This window comes from Triturus cristatus, chromosome 5_2 (assembly GCF_964204655.1).
Source record: "Triturus cristatus chromosome 5_2, aTriCri1.1, whole genome shotgun sequence".
Taxonomy (NCBI): Eukaryota; Metazoa; Chordata; class Amphibia; order Caudata; family Salamandridae; genus Triturus; species Triturus cristatus.
In genome coordinates this window covers 118,889,251-118,906,852 of record NC_140588.1, presented here as the reverse complement: position 1 = coordinate 118,906,852, position 17,602 = coordinate 118,889,251, and the positions used below count along the sequence as shown (strand labels likewise).

Genomic DNA, 17,602 nt, shown 5'->3' with positions numbered 1-17,602 from the left:
TCCCATTCAGATGACATAACATAATTAAAGTCTTCCGCTCACAGCACCGTACCAACCAACTGAGGAAGCACCAAGTTCTGCAAGCCAGGGAAAAGACTTCAAAGGCGTTCAACACATATTTAATATCAGTCTTTACATGTTGACAGAATTCATGTATACTGAGGAGGGTGACCATCTCATCTCAGGTCATCAACAAAACTGTCTCCAGTCCTGAATTTTTCACCTGCAAATCTTTGATTTCCAGTGAGTTAAGGCAATTAGTTACATGGAATTAAAAAAGGATTAAATACCAGAAATGAATTAGGCTTTCACAAAAAACGACAAGACTGGAAATGTATTCATAATGACCTGATGAGCTTGCCATCCTAGTGCTGAGTTGTGAGGGCCTCTATCAAGGCTACGTATTTCATACCGCAATTCACTTGTGTGATATATTTTAAATAATCCTATCTGCATTGTTAATTTTGTTTGTACACAGACCTGTAAGCATATAGCTGCTTATTGCACACTGCACTTACATTTAAACAGTGAAAGCCTCATTCAAAAAGTGTACTTTGTAGTATGTTTTGCAGTACTAGACTGGTACTACAACATGTACTACAAAGTGCTATTCAGAAATTGTACTTTTGTAGGAATTTACAATTTTGAGTAAGTTTACTACTTTTCAGTATTCACAAACTGCTATTTTGTAGTAACTTACACTTTTGTTGTGACTTACACCTTTGTGATAAGTTGATACCTCTAATATTCTCTATTTGATGGTGTTGAAGTACCAGTTGTTGCACATGTATAATGCTGGATTTTCCACAAAAGTATAAGTTACTACAATAGTGTAAATTACTACAAAAGTGTAGTATGTGAATACCGAAAGTAACAAACTTACTCAAAATTGTAAGCTTACACTAAAGTGTAAGTTACCTTTGAGAATCATGCCCAACAACTTTAGGCAAGTCAAAGGGGCCTATTCACAGAATCATTTAAGCATTTAAGTCGGACCCAATACTTAGAACTGGCTTTATTTATTATGTAAGGTACTTACAAATTGCTACTTTGAACTCATAAATTCTAATACACATGTAATAATACACCCACAATGTAGCAGCAGTTCTAGGATGGTGATCCTATGGATCCCTGTCCACTTAGTAAATGTAGAAATATTGACTCCTGCTCTGGCATACCTCATTCTTCAGTTAGGATCTAGGTACTGAATTTTATTGGGCTGTATGCCTCTCTTTACCATCTGTAAGATATTTGACTCCACTATGTGCAAAAAATTGGCTTTCAGATTTTATGGGCACATCTATGCAACAGGGCATTTCTTTTTAATTACATTTCTAATGATGTTCGTTCTTAGACCAAAGATTATCACACAAACCCTAGGTATACACATTCAATTTTTATAGGGATCCTCTTTTTCGATGTTTCCTTGTGTTGTAACCACACTTGCTTCTAAGATTGTTTCAATAATCATCTTGTGTGCCAAGGGCCTTTCATTTTTGCACTGAACATCTTCATGCATAAATAGTTGTTATTTTGCTTTTTGTGCAATTCTTACTAATACAACAGAACTAGCCAAGTAGGAGCCAGGAATATATTAATTTTTACTTCAAGGAGCAACACTTCATCCAGCCAGATAAGATGTGCACTAGGGACAGGACAAATGGTTTCCATTCCATCATGAATTAGACTTTATTTGAAAGACTGCAGAAACATGTGTACTTCTGTGAAACGGATGACAGATAGGAGGTAGACTGGCCTGTATGATGACTACTTGTCTTACCAGAACTAAGGACCTAGGCTCCATCACTCACGTTCCTGCTATGATTATCTCTGGTTGAAATGAGGAAAGATAACCTGACTGAAGACACATGCTGCGGTCCAGCCAGACATAAGATAACATTGTTGACTGTAGACACTTTTATCGTCAACTGCCGCTTAGAATTAGCGGGAAGAATTCAAGATACTGGCAGGGTGAACTACATTGCAGTGTGACCTGCCCCGTGCACTTATAATTGTTGTGATACTCTTGTGTGCTGAATGAGGTGTGGGACTTTGTCCAAATCTACAAGTTGCTCCAGAAGCACACTGCTGAATGCAAAGGCAGTGTTGCACCCCTGCAGTACATACATGCCTTTGCAGTTCATCCGAGTTCTGCAACATCCAATTGTGGCATTCCCTTGCAGAACAGAATGAGGATGCAAGTGTGCTAGTCTAGCTTCTTCTCACACAAAAGAAGGGGGAGGGGCAAAACACACCCACTAGTCCAGCCTTTCCAATCACAACTGTAACACACACAGAGAGGAGTAGTGTGTAGGGTTCTCTTTGAGAGAGGTGACACATGCTCAGTGAAAAAATACTTCCCTCACTCACAAAATTGTGACATGCTTCATCATCGGGCTTGCTTCAACACACCCCTGTGCAGACCAACGCCTGGGGTGGAGCAAAAGGGAGGGGAAGACAATACAAACATGAAAAATAATATAGGTAATGGGTTCTGGGATTACCGAAAAAAAGTGCAGGGAAGGTTAAAACTAGTTCAGTAGTATATTTGTTAAATAATGTATTTCTAGACCCACTGACTAAGATTAAAAACTTGAAGGATGGTGGTGACAGGAAAGTATTAGGAGTTCCTTCCCCCCTCCTTACTGCCAGATTGTTGACATGTTTCTGTTGCTGTTACGTGCCCACAATTTTAGGTCACAACATAATTCATCAGACCTTTCAGATCCCAGTGTCTTTTGATCCATCAACACCCGAGTTCGGACTCACCGGAGTCAGTCGTTCGCAGAGAGAGGGATCCACTCAATAACACACTTCTGTTAATCGAGTTTACATGTGCCCATGCTTAAACTGGCGAGTAAATAAAAGGGGGACACCTCCTGTAGACACTTACTTCAAAGGCGGTGCTCCGCTGGACTTCTCGTCCCGTTCTCCCTTTTGCTCCATTCCAGGCATTGGTCTGCGCAGGAGTGTTTTGAAGCAAGCCCGATGATGAAGCATGTCACAATTTTGTGAGTGAGGGTAGTATTTATATACTCAGCACATGCCACCTCTCTCAAAGAGAACCCTACACACTACTCCTCTTTGTCTGTGTTACTAGTCTAGCTTCTCACAGCATCTGGACTACTTTAAGTCACTCCATGCCAGTTACGCCCTGGAGCACAAACAACTTGTTAAAGAACGAATAGTGGATACAGAGGACTTAAGTGTATGAATTGGACGCACTTGTGGAAAGTGGACAATCTGACACATAGCTATACATACAACAAAAGAAATTGAGATCTATAATTAATGCCTGCACTGCAGGAATATCTCATTTGCCCATCCCAGACACATCACAGGAAATATGCCGGTAATGGCCAGAGATGTGCTTTTAAGGTATTGTATATGTGTGCATGATGCCCACTATAATCTTGCAAAGAATATTGTATTGAAGCAATACAGTAAATGACCAAGATAAAAAAATATGTAATCTTCTAGGTAACCTCTAACCATGAATACAAATTTTATATATTTTATAAAGCTGGAACCCTGCATAGGTGATATTTTTGTTGTGGGTTATTGACATGGTTTTGCCACTTGACCATTCTATCTTTCATCTCACTTTAAAGGTAAATCCTGATTTTCTGCCATTTCAACTCAATCAGAGGTCAGAAAGTATGTTTGTGGCATTCAGGAAGCAGGCAGTTGTATTTGAATCCTGTGGGTTCAGAGGCAACAGGTAATACCACAAAGAAGGAAAATAACACTGAAGTGGTATATGAAGTACTTATGCCCTCCCACTGGGCAATCCAACGGTAGATCACAAGTTCTCATACACAAAAAAACTTGTGGGAAAATCGTTCCACAAGAACTCATTTTGACAGACAAATGGATAATATTCAAGATGCTTAATAAATTTGCAAATATTAAATGAAACGCACTCATAAGCTGATTTCAGGTATTGTTACATCATTTATGTGTGAAAGCTGTTACAGTTATTGTTTTAGTTATACATTATTCTTACAGTGTTAGTAATTCTAAAGAAATGCTTGTAAATGTATTCTTAAATCACTAAATAGTCAGCTTTATTGATAAAAGTCTAGTACAGAGCACTATGAACTGTGACTGTAGTCTCCAATTATGGGGTCTATTAGGATGGCGGTCGGAATATCTCCCCGACGGCCATGGTAGTGGGTAAAGACCGCCCGTGAGGACCGCGGCATAACCGCCGGTCCAATTAGGATGCTCCGCAGTATTAATCTGACCGTGGCGGTCAGATTCTGGCGATTAACATTGCGGCGGTCACTGCTACCAGCAGCACCACCGCGGTGTAAAAAAGAGCATGTCATGCATGTCACTGCACTGCGTGTCAGGCACTGCATGGTGCCTGCCACCTGGTACAGGGACATGCCCCGAGCACCCACACACACCCCCAACACATTGGGGGCCCAGAATGGGCCCCTGGAGACATTCTCCGCATGCCTTTTCATGGCGGTTCCACCACCGCGGAAAGGCTGGCTACCGCCGGCATTATAATTGTGCCGACGGTGCTTGGCCCTGATCCGCAACAATTGTATCGGTCCAGCTCTGCCCGCCAGACAAGCGAGCGGACTGCAACCGGCGGAAAAGTGGCGGGCGGATATTCCCACCGCCGCGGTCGTCATCGCCATGCTAATGGGACCGGCGGTTTTTATGCTTGCGATTACAGGCGGTGACCATCCGCCTGTCATCCTAATAGACCCCTATGTGTTTTCCTTCCTAACTTATGATTTTAGGTTAAAAGTTAAATAACACTGAATCTTTGAAAGGTTTGTGTTGGATTAATATAAAATGAACTGCTTAAGTAACTATTAATTAGCAAAACCCCTGCAACTTTCAAACGTTTTGTGAAAGTGTACTGGAAACCCCTCTAACAAGGCTCAATTTTAAATTATTCACATTTGCGAAGATACCTGGAACTTTAGGTATTTTTATTTTCTTAAACTGAAATAGTAAAACTCACGGTTGTTTCTGCTGCTCAGCCTGACCTAGGTTTGCACCACGTGAATCCTTATTTTAAAAAATAATCTTCTTTTTAAATTGAAGCCAGTGCCGTTTTTGGAATTAGGTAATGAAAGACACTGCAGAAACGAGTCTTCAACAGTGATTGTTAAAAATACATTTGCAAGGGATTTGATTCCTGAGGTGCGCGACGATTGAAGTTCATATTTTCAGAATGTTCAAGAAATGTCAGAAACAAGAGAAAGGGAGGCACTCATTTGTCTTTTTGGTTCACTGGAAAGGCTCCTTGCATTTCTAACTGTGCTGGTGAATTTAAAGTGGGATTTTTTATCTGAAAACGGTCAGGCACATTTTATCAAAACATTGTGATGGAATATATTATTTTAACTTGCTTTAAAATGAACCGCCGTCTAGAAAAAATTATTGTGTAGAATGAAACAGTCCTTAAGGAACAATGGGGCATATCAACAAGGGCTTTATCTCTGCTTTTTTGGCTTTAAAAGCCAAAAAAGCAGAGATAAAACTAGCTCCCTATCAACAACAGGGTGCTAACATGCAAATTTGCATGTTAGCACCCTTTTACTCTACGCTTCCCCTTGCATCTCTAATGAGATGCAAAGGGGGCGTTCCAGAGTAAAATAATAGGAGAAATGTCGCTAAGCACATTTCTCCTATTATCAAGAATGTCGCTAACCCTGTTAGAGACAAAAAAAAGCAGCGCTAACCACGGTTAACGCTGCTTTTTTACATCTGGTATTTTTCTGACTTAGCCATGATATCCTATGGAAGGAGGATATCATGGCTAAGTTTGCCTGTCCCTATCAACAAGGTAACGTGAGATTATCGCTGGGTTTCCAGCGATAATCTCACGTTAGCCTGTTAGCGTGAGGATTTTTATCGCTCTTGAGATAAGCGTTGCTAATAGCGCGCTATCTCAGCGATAGAAATTCACGCTAGCCGGCTAATAATTATCCTAGCGCTAAGTGCGCTTAGAGATAATTATCGCCGGTTGTTGTTGATATGCCCCAATATATTTGCTCTAAATGTGGAAATAGTAAGTAAATTCTCATAAACTACTACTTTGCTTGCTAGTTAGCAATCTTCCCCCTTGAGTTCTTTGCCATTTTGCATGAGTTGTGAGCAACTGTCTGGAGAAATTTACACAGTGGAGAATTACCTGACAAATGTGAAAAAAGAAGTGCGTCTTAGCAAATGTTTATTCGGTTATTGGAATTCTAAACCTCATCATTTTTTAACAAATAGACTCACAAACGTTTTTGACACACAGTATATGTAAGTGGTTTAACTAGCATGACATGTTGAAAAGTCTGGTACCCTAGTAGGGAGCTGGGGTGGTTCCCAACATTCTAAAACAATAGTATCACAATGCTCAGCAATACAATATACAAAGAGGCATGGGAGAATGTGAGCATATTTTAAAGCAATGGATATGTATTTGTCTGACGCTCCTTTCTTAATTTACAGTTGTATGATACAACTGATGTTACTTCTTACTACAAGCCACATTTCTAATAACTTAGCAGGTTATGGAACATTTTGCAGGGATGTAAATATACCCCACAAGACATTGTGTTTAATGCTAGTAATAGATTATGTTTGTTTCATGTATTGCAGGCGTCTATGGGAAATGTGCAAGTTACAGGATTAATTGATTATAAACTTAGAACATTAGTGTGCCTCCTTCAAGGCATTGCTTGTAACCTTTATTTGTGTATCACATTCCTAATGAATACATCCACATGTTAAGACATAATTTTGAACTCTTCAAGGCTTTAAGTCAATCTTTCGATCTTCCAGGTGAATAAAAAGGGTAACTTGGACTAGAGCAACAGCTAACAACAATTACTACATGATAAAACTGAGATTTTAATTGTTTTCGCTAAAAAACAGTTGCTACATCAACACGAGAAAGGGAATTGCATGCACATGATGGTTACTCAATACAACTTTTATTTACCTCTGCTAGCTTAAACACAGGATGCAGACTGTTTTGCTATTCTCTATTGATCTACTCCTGAAATCACAGACATTTTCCACATCCAGCCTCACAAAATCAGATTGCAAATAAATAGAAATGGCTGTATTTGCCTCATTTCCACATGCTTCTGAAACAGAAGCATTGATAGAGTCCTGGAGCAATGATACCAGAAACAGCGCAGGAATTCTCCTTACAAATCCATTGAGATCGATTTGAGAGAACTGTATAAAGGGATATGAAGACTTGGCGGTGGCAAACACCAGGAATGATTGCTGAGCAGTCATGCAAAAGACCCAGTATCTGATTGCAGACCCAATGGCTTTAGAAGGTATTTATGTAAACTTATACACCTTGGCATAAAAATAGTTAGGGAGTTCTAATTACCATTGAACTGATCTAACAATAATGAGGGCAAGAACACATAAGTAGAGCATAGGTAGTGATTATTTGAATTATGGAATGCAGGATTATGTGATAAAACATGCTTTGTATTTTCCTAATGTTCATGTTGTACTATATTATGACTTCTGAGATTACTGTAATAATTACCATGATTCTGATACACAACATTTGTGAATTTATGTTAGTAAATAACTCAAAAAGGAAGTGAGAGAAACCTGCCCATTCGGCCTTTCTCTGAAGGGGGTATGCCTTTTCGGGCTTAAAAGCTCTACCCAGATGTGCACCCTCAAGATGTGGGGTTTACAACAAGCTGATGCATTGGAAGCCCATAATAAGATACTATTTCCGTGATTCATAAAATTATTCAATAATTGGCTCTGGCCCACTATTATTTATTATGTAAAATCTTTCCGTCTTGGCCAAAAAAATAAAAGATGTCTTAGGGAGGGTGAGCAATAAACATTATTCCAGGTATTGAGGCCAAAACATTGTTTGGATTAAATATTGTGTTCTAAATATCATTTATAAAAGCGTTGCTTTTTTGGAGCTAATAATAGAAAATGTATATCCAATGGGACAACATTTTTGTAAATGATAATTAGGACACACCATTTAGGTTATCAATATTCTAAAATAATCCGTCCATTTATTGTAAATAATTATTTTCTTGCTTCACCCCACATTGAAAGTTAAAATATCAAATTCAATTCAAAATACAATTATCGATCCATGAAAACAGATTATGTCCAGGTAAGTAAATTTACTTTGTAATCAATAAAATGTATTAGAGCTGTTTAAACCATTACAGTTGAACCATTCGTAGAACTTAAATTGTATTCAATAGTTGACAGATCTATTCAATCACTCAGCTCCGTCACTCTGGATAGAGAGGGGTGTCACTACCAAGCAGCTAAAGTGTGCAAGACATGGATCCTATGAGATGTGGCAAACTTTGAATATAAATAATGAAAAGCAAAGGTAGAGGGAAGTGTTTCAAAGCTCGTCCTTTTAAAGCAACCAAACAGAAGGCTATCTATGACTTCTATTACACAATTGTTACATGAATACACACAGTAGGAATTCTCTTGACCTTCGTCATCTTTGACGGGGAAATATACATTTCTCTCATGGGTTCCCCATTGTCTCCTAGGATACTTGGAGTGGCTGCCCTGCAGAAAACATCTCTATTTTCAATGTGGCTGGATAAGCAACAATAGTCTTAACACATAATCCCTGAAGAAAGGACATTCCTGAGAATACAGCCCAATACAGAGTTTCGAACACCTCCATGTCAGTGAAGAATCAGAGTTGCTGATACATCACACCATGCCAACCCTCCTAGGCTAACCTAAGCCACAAGCAAGGTGTTAAGAGTCCCCGCACAATGATTTAGTCTGCTTGAAACGAGGTGAGCGCCATAATATACCAAAATCTTTTCTCTCCTGTTCTCATCATTTATTTAAAATGGGCTTATAGAATGTGGCTGCCATCAGTTACACATTACCAGGAGAGAATATGCCAAAGAATTCTACAAGGTGTATGAGGTAGGCAGAGGCTTAGCTGGCATCACTATGAGCACATACATGAAGAGGAAAGTGGGAGCTGAAACAGTGGCAGTCATTGAGCAAAGCAAGCTGCACTTTTACCAACCATTATGGACCTTGTTGAAGTGGGAGTGAAATGTTTAGTGATGTTTGGTCACCCAACAGCAAGCAGGATCCCTTCTGGGGTAAAATTCATTAACTCTAAAGTGCAAGGATTTGATCCAGAAATAAACTGCATCCAGATAGGGGATGGCCAGAAGATAATCTTACAAATGTGTGATAATTGCTCTTGGAATCAAGCTGTAGTTCAATAAGAGTAAGGGATTGCCCGAAGGCTATGATTATCCAAAAATAGGTTCCAACTACTCCTTGCATTCGGTTGATGTAACCAGGAAGGCTTTGCATAACATCAAGAAGAGAAATACCATCTTCACATTCACCTAACACACCAGTGAAATGTGCTGGAGCACTAAAGAAGATCATGTACTTGTCAGAGGAATAGCTGAGAAAGACAGGAAAGAGATATCATGCTAATGTCATTTTTAATACTTCACTGGGAGTCATTTTTAGTGTGAAGATGTTTGCAGTTGCATGCTTACAAATTAACAAGGAGCATAACCTTCAGCTCAATTGCAAATGGAGCCTCATGGAGGTGCACGGAGACAAACATGAGGCTTGGATATTGCAGGAGAAACTCATGTGTACAAGTATGAACTGTTTCACATAAACCCTCCATGGGAACCCTGGATGTGTTGATGAACAGTCTAATATCGGATTCTGGGGGCTGGGTGGATGTGAACAAAGAGACCATGCAACACAAGAAGAATGCCAATGTATTTGGAATTGGAGACTGCACCAACCTCCTGACATTGAAAACAACAGCAGCTGTTGAGGCCTGTTGTAATTGGGTTCTGCCTATTTAGGATGCCCAGACATTTTTGATTACCTGATTTTGGACATTTTACTGTTGGTGAGTCTCATTACTTGTGTCTCACTAATGGAAATCACATGGTAAATGGACTGTGCATGTTTACCACAAGTGTCTGCCTTTTAAGTTAAGGCTGATGCAATGCAGCTAGGGTAAAAGGCACTTCGCAGGTTAGACATGAATATGTGTGCACACATGTGTGCACCCATGTGAGGGCTGCACATATGAAACTTCCATCATGCACAACCTGGTAACTGCTCACAGGTTGCTTGGTGCAGTGGGGACTCTGCAGGGCTAGATATTGACCTGGGGTCGCCCTTATAATATCAGTGGGTACTCCTAGGTAAAGTCAGTATGATTCACTGATTTGTCTACAGTGACACTTTATTATACACATTGGGGGGTATTGCATTAAAGTGCAGTTTCAATTCTATTTGGCCTAAAAAGTCCAGGAAGATATAAATTGGGGGTACAACAAGTATGCCCAGTTCAAATATGCAAGTCCCAAGCATATATATGTTCATCTAATAAGTCGTCCAGTATTTTCATATGTCTCTGGCTTATCTCAGGATCAGAGTCCAGGCCTTTTGTCACCCTGCTAGGTCAGATTAAATGCTCTGATACCCAACAAAGGGATCAAAGGCCTTCCCACACAAAAGGAGTAACTAACAGTGCTTCACTCAGCTTCTGAGGGGCAAGGGGTGGGGATAAATTCTGCATCTGTTAATTACCTGTCACACTGTACCAGGGTTAGGATAGTCCGGCCCACTGAAAGGGGTAAGCCCAGACAACTGGGGCCACCAAAGGAGGAGGCTCCTCTTTGAATTTTGGCTGAGAAAGGTCCTGGCAGTAATTTCAGTGTTGGGGCTGAGCTAAGGCCCGAGAGGAGATGTGACCAGTGACTTCTTGATTGCACCACCTTGAACTATCTCTGCATATTGTGCAGGAGGGTTGAAACAGGATGAGAGGGTGATGTAGCACCCTAGAATTGGCCAGGGGTCCCTGGCTTCTATAACCGTCCACCCCTATTTAAAAACTCTTGCACAAGAGAGGGAGAGTGTTATTTATTTGGACTAAATGGTGAGAATAGTCAAGGACAAATGGAAGGACAACCCCGATGCCCTAAAAGTCTAAGGACGCTGCCCACAGTTGACTGCAGAACTAGTGGCTCTCTCCAAGGGCAATTGAGATTGGACCCCTTCCACTTAGAGCTCGACACCAGGGATAAAATAACTCCAGGATGATCCAAATCAGAACAACAGGTCTAAGTATGGCCTTTTTAGGTTCACAACCTTTGACCTTTTCAGGGAAACAGAGAACGTGGGCCTCCGCAGTATCTTGAAAGATCACCCATGGGGTGGGCTGTGGCCCAAGAGTCAGTGCACGCTCCCTAAGGTATTAAATAGTGGGAGAGGGAGTCCAAGGGGTCCCTCCCCTGTGGATGGTTTCCCCCTGGTGTCCCCATCTCCCTCGGGGCCGGCTCACACAAGGGGCCCAGTATCCCAACTCTGGGCCCCAGTACCCAAAAGAGGGCAAAGGAAGTGCCATTGCACTCCCATGGTGGTAGCCTCACCTCCTCCCCCTGCCCGTGTCAGTGGTGAGTGGGGTGGCCACCACAGGACATTGCATCCTGCCTGCACAGAGCAGACAGGGGTAGAAAAACTGCAGAGTCCAGCACCAAAAAGGATCAACCTGGAGGCAAAGGTAGCCCAAAGCCAGTGGAGCAGTGCAGGAGTGGGGTCTCTGCATGGCCCCAACACTTTAGGAAACAGGGGTGTCAGGATAAGACCAAGCACCCCCTTTAAAAAAGAAAGAATTAAACAAAAGTAGGCATGCGGAGCAAGGCCACAGTCCAGAATGAAGGTTAAGTGAATCTCCCCAATGAGTATATTCACTATTTTCCGGCTGGGAAACCCCCATAATGCCTCAGGTTTGGGCTAACTAGCATAATTTTCTTGCCTTGTGGTGATTCCAGAACAGCAAGGGCATCACTAATATTAGAAAAGAATGTTTTGGAGGTTGCAGCAGTGCCTCAGTTTAAACCACAACGTTTTTAAATACTGACCCTATGTTTCTGGGGGTCACACAATTTATGATCCCCACTCGATGATTTTCATCATTATTTTAAGTACTCCAAAGGCTGGAGATTTTGCTCTTCAGCTAGGAGTGCACCACCCTCCAGGTACTGTTTCAATGGCTTCATTTTACATGGTTTTGAGCTGTATGAAATGGCTGCAGACACATTACACTGATTTTCAATTTATTTATTTAAGAGTTTTATATAGCGCTGGCTAGAACCGAAGGTAACGATGATAGCCAACAATTAGTTCAGAAAACAGCAGTGTTGAAAATCAAAACTGGTGATTACCTAGAGGAGAAAAAAGAAAGAGGAATGGAAATAACGGTAAAGAAACCAGGTCTTGCTGGGCATTTGTTATCCATCTGGACGAGATGCCAATTTTATAGAAACCCTATCATGCTGGGTGATTGCTAACCAGCTGGTTGAGGTGCTGATTGAGGAGAAGATTCTCTAGCTGTCTCTTGAAGTTTATGAAGGATGGGTTCGTCCTGATATACACTGGGATGGAGTTCCAGAGTTTAGGGGCATTGCCCAAGAAGGAACGTGCTAGGGTTCTTTGTTAGAGATTTTTAGGTGGAATTAGAAGCACAGTTTTAGTGCTTCTTTGGTTTCTCGTTTTGACCTGCCTTTTTGAGTCTGGATGCAAGTTGTGCTGGTTTACTGCTGTGAAACACTGTGTGAGTGAGACATGTAGTTCTGAAGCTGCAGCAAGCTTCAATTGGGAGCCATTTTTTATTCTCTCAGGGAGAGTAAGATGTGATCATATTTTTTGATTCTGGTAGCCATCCTAACTGCTGCATTTAGAATGAGTTCTTAGTGGGGCTAAGTGGAATTTTGCTGTGCCTGTGAGGATGGCATTCCCACAGTCCATTCTGGACAGAACCAGAGATTCCATGGCAGATTTAAGATGATTTGGAGGGATGAAGGGTTCAATGTTTTATGAATAATTTATGTTCAAAGTGATTTTCGATCAATTTTGAAATGCTTTTTTGACATTAAGGATTGCATTTAAGCATGATTAATGACTAAACTCATGATGATTGTTAACATGTGGTCTGTTTGCCTTTTTGCTGATGCACCTTTGATGGGGCCTGTAGGATTGTTTTATTTGAATTGATCCTCCCTTGGTTGTGATGTCTATCTGGAATAGGTGGTGCAGAAATTTGATTTTGGGGGGCATTACCCATTAGGTATTAGATGTGATTTCATAATGTAATTTAAGGTATTTCAATCTGCTTTATGTATGGAACCCACAGGTGAATTTTTGAAGGAAGGAACCTGAAACTAGAGGGGACAGAGTCTGGGTTACTCAGGAGTCACCAGGGGCTCGGCAGACGAATGCCCACCGATGTCGGGTGCTTTAGGTGCGAAGAAGGAGACCTTTACTCTGCAGCCACATGGGACCAGGAGGCATTGAAGACAGCCAGGAGCTGGATATGAGCTGTCCCACGAAGGATGTCGAGTGCTGAGGGGTCGGTGTCCGGCGGGAGCACCATCAAGGCTTGGCAACGGCAGCCCACGAAGAGGGTCGAGGAAGGTATTGGTCTGGTCCAGCAAGGACCAGGAGACACCACAACAATTAGAGTCAGAGCAGGTCTGGAGCAACCAGGGGAGCCCACAAAAATCAGGGTTGTCCTTCAAATGAACCCACAGGCCAAAGGCAGAGGAGTCACGAGGCGACCTCTAGCAGTTTCACAAACAAACAGCTTGCAGGGCACAGAGTGCGAGGAGGCCAAAGTTCTTTGTACAAAATGTGCACAGAAGTTAGGGCTATCGAAAGTGCAATGAACTTAGTTGGGGAACACCAACAAGCATATGCAATTGCAAAAGTATCCGGTGCACTGGGGTTTGGGTCATGCGGTCCCCACGAAGTATATTGGCCTCAAACTCGGTGACAGGGGAGCTCAGCCTCAAGGAACATAGGAACCCACCTCCTGTGTTGCTGGAGCCTTCGGCGTTTGCAGGATCTCAGGATCAGCAGACCAGTCAGTTGAGTTATGGTGCCAGCAAATGCAGGGGAGTGATTCCTTCAACCCAAAGGAGATACTTCAGATGTCGTTGATGTTCCACGGGTCCTGCATGGAGCCAGTATGGTGCACGGGCACAGGAAATGCTTTGGATGGAGAGGGAGACAAAGTGGGTTCCAGTCAAAGGCCAGAGAATTCCAGAGAGTCCAGCCGTTTGAAGTTCAGTGGTTCTTGATCAGAATCTTGTCCACATCGAATCTAGAACCCTACAGCCAGGTAAGCCCTTTTGTACCCACGGGGGAGGGTTCGACAGATTTGGGGGAGGGTCAGGACAGAGGGGAGGATACTCCCCTGTCCTTTGTCCAGTTTCGCGCTAGAGCAGGAGCCAACTTCTCCCAGGACTGGTTTGAACTGGACTATGCACAGGGACACCAAGTGTGCCCCAGATGCAGACTTTCAGGCACTTTGGAAGTGCACCCACCCAGCCCCAATACAGTAAATCCTGTCTGGGAAGTGGTCACACCTCGCTGTGACAGGATGCCTATTGTCCAGGACAGAAACGAGTCTCTGGTCACAGCAACCATTTTGTGCTGCCCGGGTTCGAGAAGGCTGGACCCAGAAAGACCAGTGACCCCGCAAAGCTCACTTCAGAAGGGTGAAATCATACCTCCCACACTAGTTACCGGTGTGGAGTTATGATTCCAAGCTGTTTGATACCAAACACATCATGTTTTGTTGCAGCCATTTTCGAGATAGCATTTAATGCACCTCTAGCTATATGTCTGACTGCGTCACCGACAGCCCGGGAGAATGGTCTCCAAAGGCTGCAGAGGGGCTCTGCTCATGCAGGTGCACCCTCTCACGTAAAACCCAGCACCCTGCTTTTATGATTGTCAAGGCCTGCCATAGGGGTGACTAATAGGTTTTTAAGTGTAGTGACCTACAGATATTGTAAACCTATATCTAAATTAAGTGGTGAAAGCACCAGCTTACACAGGCTGCAATGGCAGGCCTGTAGTTCCATTTTGCATGGCCTCTCATGGGTGGCATAAAACATGCTTCAGCCCATAGGAGGACTCTGGTGATCTATGCTCTGGGTACATGTGTACCATATACTAGGGACTGACAAGGGTACCCCAGTATTCAATCTGGAGTGTATCTCAGTACATAACACAACCAATGTAGGGAGAAAGCAGACAGACTGGGGTCCTGATTAGCTGGATCCCAGTCAGACTAGTCAAAAACCAGCAAAACGCCAGACAAAAAGTGGGGGTAACTATGCAGTCACATCCTACTTTCCTACAGAGTTCTATTGTTAATCATGTAGAATCAAAGTCCCACCAAAGGTATGATGGTGTTGGAGCATGGGGTTTCACTGTCACTTACTGATCAATCATAAACCCCCCGATCTTTAATGTCGACGGTAATGTAAGGAGCTGAAGTCAATAGTAAATGTTGTCAAGTATAATTTCTTATAGTTCAGTCAATAAAGAGAGTTAGTGTGAGTTAAGGAGTTTTATTTTCAAATCTTTCAGTTATTGATTATTTTATTACGTATGTTATCTAAATCTCATTCTCAAAGTTGTATATATACAATAAATCAATATTTGGTAATAAAGTAAATCAAATAACAAATGATTAGGAATCAATACAATACAAATGCAACAATTGTGTCCCATAAAGAAACTTCCCTATTCCAAACAAATCAAGTTAAATGTGAGACGTATTAAAGGGGTGAGTTCATATACCCATGAAAGGCCCAGATGTGAGAATCAAGCATATGCGTACAACTTTAGCATTATAAGCTGGAAGGTATTCTCAGCTAAAATAACAGCAGATCAAGAAGTAAGACTTCTCAGAGATGTCTAAGAAGACCCAATAAAGAGTCTCCTCTCAGAGATTCTGGGACAGGGGACATACACTAACTACTGCTCTAGTCTAAGGCAAATCAATCTGCTAAGTACACAGTATAAACACATTTTCTATTTAGCACCATTAATATTCTTTCTTCTTCATGTTGAGCAGTAAGATTTCAGCACGCTCCTAGGATCAGGTTTACTCCCCATCTTCTCACCAGAGTACAATCGTCTTTCCACCAAGTGTCCTTGAATGTTGCAGCACACCCTTTCTTCTTTTCCAAAAACATCTTCCAATGAATCTTCCTTCCTGTCACCTATATCTTTTGCTGTGAGAATCCCACTATCACTCATCTAATGCAACAAATGTTGGTTCATTAACTAATAAATAGTAGCTTCCGAAATCGCAATATCTGCCTCAAAGAGAAGAAAAACATTTTGCACAATGGTCGTTTAAAGTGAAAAACAAGCATTTCAGTATTATTGGGTCTTCATGTTAAATCATGGCATCTTCAGTAAAGTCACGTTAACAATCCGTGCTTGCATATATATGTTCCATGCCTATATTTTTCAGTATGGATGCCTGATACAAGTTTTGTATTTAACACATTTCATTTTCAAACATACATTCTGCACATTGTAGTTTTAAAGAAACATTTGACAAATAATTAAAGTTGCGTTAGCAATGGCTATACATCATGCCTACTAGTACCTGGCTAAAGTAAAGTAGTAAGGACAGAGTTTGACTATGATGCTCAACTCCTGGAAGCATTCACCATCAACCAGAATAAAGAAGGAAGGACAAAGCAGCATATGAAGGCTGACATGATTGACACACCATGCTAAAATAATATGGACGAGGGTCAGCACCTGTAAGAATGCTAATGCACCTAGGATTCTCAAAGTGATAGAAATATTTGAACAGATGCTTATGGAAGCCACATTTGATTTCCTCACTTTTGAGCCAAAAATCAAGGGGTAACCGGAACCCAACTTTTGTTTTAAAAATACTGGAAAGCTTGACCTCTTGTATATTTTACATCAATAGTCAAACATTGTAAAACAACTCTTTTAAGAAATGAACATTGTGCGCTTTTAAACATATGCCTCAATGTAATCAGAAACACATGATTTATTTTTTATTTTAAATACACTATTTTTAGGTAATTTAAAAAGACATGAAATATTGGTTGTGAGCAGTAAGGAGCTCTCACTTCAAATCAGCTAAGGTTTGAGAGGTGGAACCCGGATGCTAAGTAGATGTATACTTTTATGTGAATCACTGTATGGTTGTTTCATATATAGTGACAGAAATCCTGGATTGTTTTTGAGGCAGGAGCAAAAGGGTGCAAGTAACTGCCAAAAATGACTGTGGATAACTAATACTTGCGAGGTCAGTGTTCTCAGTGTAGGTTATGAGGAGATAAGATCAGAACAGACTGGATTCTTCACTAATTATGGCACTGGGCAACTTCTAGACACCTCAGGATGCTGATTCATTTCAGACTGTAAGTCGAGTAGTGAAAATATGGGATGTCACATGGGGGTTTAATACACAATTCCACCATTGACTGCTGGGGGATGGAGTCTCTCTCAGACTATGTAAGTAACTTAGATTCAAGTATTAAGAATGCTAAATCAGAGCAAAATGTAAGCTAATAAAGTCAATGTTTTCTGATGTCAAAGGAGGTCCCTCATAATTTGAGTGAGGGAAATGTGACACCATGAGGACTTCAGAGGTAAGTGCTCCCTGGACACTGTTGGGGACTTTTGGAAATTGAAACTGGAGGAGGGCAGAGGTACTGGGGAGATATGTCTTCCTCTTTCCTTTAATTCACCCAGA

At 41.5% G+C, this 17,602-nt stretch overlaps 1 pseudogene; it reads left to right on the top strand.

Annotated features, from left to right (window-relative positions):
* LOC146822710 (sulfide:quinone oxidoreductase, mitochondrial-like) overlaps positions 1–9,851 on the top strand; it is a 145,887-nt pseudogene extending 136,036 nt beyond the window's left edge.
* The last annotated feature ends 7,751 nt before the right edge of the window (positions 9,852–17,602 follow it).